Source organism: Meleagris gallopavo, chromosome 2 (assembly GCF_000146605.3).
Source record: "Meleagris gallopavo isolate NT-WF06-2002-E0010 breed Aviagen turkey brand Nicholas breeding stock chromosome 2, Turkey_5.1, whole genome shotgun sequence".
NCBI classification, from domain to species: domain Eukaryota; kingdom Metazoa; phylum Chordata; class Aves; order Galliformes; family Phasianidae; genus Meleagris; species Meleagris gallopavo.
Genome location: NC_015012.2, coordinates 7,278,693 through 7,283,350, shown reverse-complemented (window position 1 = coordinate 7,283,350; position 4,658 = coordinate 7,278,693). Strand labels below are relative to the sequence as shown.

Below are 4,658 nucleotides of genomic sequence, written 5' to 3'. Positions count from 1 at the left end.
CCGCCTGCGGGCCTGGCCGGGAAGGGTACCCCGTGCCTCGCGGAAGCGGACCGGGCGTTTTCTGGAGCCGGGCCCCGTGAGGGCATCGCCTCTCCGTCCTTCTTTCTCGCGCCCGGGAGGAGGGTGAGGAGAAAATCTCCACAGCGCTGCCCCGTCCTTCGCTCCCTTCGGGGGACGGGACCGCCTCCGAGCAGGCGGCCGCCTCGGGCTTTGCCCTTCGCCGAGCCCGCGGGTGCGGAGCCACCGGGCCGGACCCGTCGTGAGGCGGTTCCCGGTCGTGTAGGGAGGGTAGCTGGGCGCCGGGGACCCGCCTTCAGCCACTAAGGTCACTTTTCGGAGTGTCAGTCGCTGAAGAGGATGTGCTGGAGGAAAGTTATCTCGTAGGGTTTTTATTTTTATTTTAGTGTTGTTCTAAAATGGGGGCAAAATTGGTGAAGCTCTAGTGCTGATGCTTCGGTTTGCTGCTGTAAGTGGTTCCTTGATAGACCGCGGTGTTCTTCTCAGAGGAGATGATTCCTTAAATCAGGGATTACGTCTTGGCATTCCTTCAGGGTTTCACCGAGGTGGCAGCCCTCCACCCAGCTTCAGCACTCTGCGTAGAAACTGAAACTTCGGCGAGTGTAATGCTCCTTGTGGAGTGAACCTCTGCTCATAAGGTAGTAGGAGATGCTTCATCAACAAGAGCTGTGCTGTGGTGGTCATGTAAGTTCTGATTTCATGCGTGGCTTACAACGTGGTGTGCCTCATCATAGCAGATTTCTTCAGCTGAGAAGTTTGTGGCAAAGTGAGTGTGATGGATGTTGCTTTTTTAACTGGGCTGGTCCTCAGAGGTTGAGAATAACTAGAAGTACCTCCATCTTGCTTTGTTCTCTGGATGCATCAACCAGACTTGGAAAGCCAATTAGCCTGTTTTAAGCCTAAAATCATTTTGTTGGTGCTGCACCCGGAAGTCTGTATACATACTCCTATGCCTAACACTGTTGGAGGCATATCTGGAGGAATGTAATGCTAGCTGGAAGAGCTGGGGGAAGAAATGAAGTACCTATGACAGCTAAGGGGGTTACTGTGTTTTGTTTTTGTTTTTCTTTTTTTAAGAAAGCATCCCTTTCACGTAAGTGAAAACAAATAGCGCAAATTTGAGAGTAGGAGAATTGAGATACAAATTTACTGTATAAAAAATAGTTTTCAGAAAAAGTAACGTGCTACGTTGGCTCCACTTCATGTGATGTTTGTATAAAGTGTGTGTGCTACGTGACCTTCTAAGGTCATGTGAAAGTATGACCTCTTCTCTTGACTTCCTTAATTTGTTTATTAGTAAGCAGCTAAAGGATCTCAGCCTGAATGTTCATGCCTTCCGATTCTTTTATTTTGATTTTATTGTTGCATGATCGTGGTTTCACTTAGCAAAAGATTTCACGAATCTATATGACTTAAAATTATTCACAGTGAATTGATATTTGTGATACGTATTTCTGTTGGTTAAGGCAGGACATGATTTTATTTTTGTAAATAGAAGTAAAAAAAATTGCTTCACTTGCTTAAGTTAATGATAGCACTTTAACGCCTTAGTTACATCAAAATAACTCGTTCTGAAGCTCTCAAGTACTTTCAAAAGACTTGTCTTTCAGAGCAGAAATAATAAACCAGCTTAGACAGACTTCAGTCAACTCTTTGCCCTTTCCTTTTGAAATATTCATAGAGCTGTCCTTGCAGAAAGGTAGCAGTATCAGTTGGAAAACCTGTGGTAAAGAAACCGATGCTAGGTCTGGTTTTCACCCTACTCTGCAGCATAATCATCTTTCAGATACTTATTATCTTTTCCTACAAAATGTTCATTTCTTTCTGTGCCATTGTATTATCTGACAACTTAAACTATGTCTTTGAGAATGTTTCACTGTGATGGCATGCTAACCTTTTCACAGAGATTCAAAATACTCATTTATGACTTTTCTGGATAGTCCTCTTCGGAGAAGTGCATTTCTCAGATCCTACTTACCATCAGGTTTCTTGCTATTTTCTTTTTATTTTTCCTTTTTATAGAAAACACAATGCAAGCTGTTCCTTCTGCGCGCGCGCGCACACACACACACACACACACACAAACACCTTGAAATGTGCCTTGTTTGAAAATTGACAGTCTTGTTTGCAGTAGACTTTTTCCAGTAGACTCTCTTCTCTGCTTATGTCTTCATCAGTTAAAGCTTTAGATTCACATCCAAACGTCTCTAGTGGGACCGGTTGCAAGGTGACTTAACGAGTCTGCTTCTGTACAGCAAATAATTTGGGTTTTCTAAGTCCAAGAGTCCTGTTCTGGAAGAACCACAAGGAAGGCAAATCCTCTTTTCTCTTTGCTATATTACAAGGTTATGAGGAAAGGAAGTGTGGAACCTTAAGTTCATTTATCTGTTGAAAGATGATGGAAAATAGATCTTATTCTTTTATAGTATTAGATGTCCTTCATGTATTGTATTCTTAATATACCACAATATCAGTGGGTGGGATAAATGTCAGTTCTTCATACGTATGTTTAACTTTTTTGCCTGTTTTTCTCAACTACTTGTTGTTTTTGTGTTGAAGAAAAGAAGCAGAAGTTTATAGTAATGGAGGGAAGAACAGTGGTTGCTCTGCTTGTGCTGGTGTGTTTCCTCTGCTGAGCTTTTTGAGACCCTTTTCTGTAAGAGTGCACTTCTGGGCTGTAGTAATCTGCTCTTTATTGTAGTACTGATAAGTGTGAAGGTTTTAGATGTAACGGAGAACGTATTGCTCTGTAAATAAATCTCTAGGAAGAGGTGAGCTTAGGTAATTTACTTTTAATACTTCTTAATCCAGTGTCTTTTGATCTCGATTTGGAACAGGTTCCCAAAGAACGTGTTACAGGGTAACATCCAGAAACACATTTTCTCAAAGAGTTGAACACTGTTAAACGAATTTGAGAAATGATAAGAATGAAAACATCCCAGTTATGTGTGACTTAGGCAATCTGTTTCACTTTACATATTGTATGGATGTGTACAGTACATTGTGCACAAATGCAGTGTTCCCACAGCACCAGATTTTAAATTTGGTTGACTTTCCCAGCCAGGCATGTTTGCTTACATGAGTTGAAAATGTGCCTGTTCTTAGAACATCTTCCACAATGTATGTTTGCAGATTTAGATTCAGACAGTGTCTTTATCTACAGCTGTTGAAGCAAAATCAGTTGATTTTGAATGGAAACATTACATGGTTTTCTTGTGTATTGTAATTTGTAAATAATAACCTGGTCTTTTTGTTTTGGGGAAGCGATGCTGTTCTTGGTTAAGAGGAATGTCATGAACGAACTCAACATCCACGTTCATATTTTTCAAATATTTCTTGGATTCCATAGTTAAGTCTAGATGGAATAAGGAGAAGTGAAACAGCACAGCTAGTGAAAGCTGTTTTTTGTTCATTTCTTAATAAGTCTGCAGCATCTGCCTTATTTACATTTCATATCTGTATCACCTTCCCTGTTCTTATCATCTGTGACAGGAAGAGGAGCAGTGGCCAAGAGGTTTGATTCTGATATGGGCTGAACTGTCTGAGGATGCCTTGTTTTCACTGCCTGCTTGGAGAAGGCAGGAGGTCAGGAAGATTGAGATAAGTGCCTGAATCCTGATGGAAGCCTCCTGAGTTTTGCTACTTCAGTGTTGTTCTTACGTACAGTGCTTCCTAATAGAAGGTGTCTGGCATATTCAGTGTTTGTTGAAACCGCAGTAATGCACAGTGGTATTGATTAATTCCAAATGTTGGGTGATGAGAAATAAGGCTTATATTTAGATATCCAGGATGTTTTGGAGGTGGAGAACGTTGTTTTCTCAACTTATATATATCCAAGCAAAAACAGAGTCCTGAAACTCTTGTGCTGGGTAATGGACCTTCTGGCTGTAACAACATCGGATTCAAAATCGAAAGCATTGATTTCTGGAGGCTTTATGAAGTAAACATTTTCTTTTTGTATGTTACTTGCTGGTAAGTTATTCCAAAAAGAAATGTAAACTTAATAAACCAATTTAGGAACATATTGACCACAGCTTGGGAAACAACTCTAGATTGGATTGTGTTTGTAGGAATGCTAGTTTAACAGATTTCCCTCATTTACAGCTGCCCTTCTAGAAATGAGTTCTCAGGTGCATTACAGAAAGACCGGAAATCCGTTTTCCATTGTTAACAAGGCAATAAAAATGCAAAGTTATAAAAGAAGACAGCTTTTCCTACTGCAAGGCAACATCTTGCAAAGTCTAAATCTAATCTTTACTAAGATAGTTTTGATATTTGTTTGAGGAATTCCCTTGCAGAGAAGAGCTGAATGTTCTTGGAAGAACAGATTCTAACAGCTGATGACTTGAACCCACCTCCTTGGCATTGCAAGCTTTTTACTGCCAGGCATTTCAAGTGATGTTGTTTCTGTCATGGGGATCTTGCTCATGCCATCTCTTGTTATTTTATGTTTCTCTATGGGTTTTGATGGGTTGCTTAGCTTTGCGTTCAGAATAAACCACAATTGAGTGGTTATTCATTGTGTTGCTAATGTACCCCTTAAGTTCAAGGAAACATTCTAATCTACGATGACCTTATTTAAATTTTATAAATCACAGTTATTTCTTTACTTAGCAATATTCTTTGTGGCCTCTTTTTTT

General features: G+C 40.6%; 1 protein-coding gene across 1 annotated transcript in view; it reads left to right on the top strand.

The window, feature by feature from the left end:
- Positions 1 to 571: 571 nt before the first annotated feature.
- Positions 572 to 4,658, top strand: part of AFTPH (aftiphilin) — a 43,677-nt gene continuing 39,590 nt past the window's right edge. Inside the window, exon 1 of the mRNA XM_003203698.4 lies at positions 572 to 702. The gene's annotated coding sequence lies outside the window, so the exon portion shown is untranslated. The remainder of the gene's footprint in view (positions 703 to 4,658) is intronic.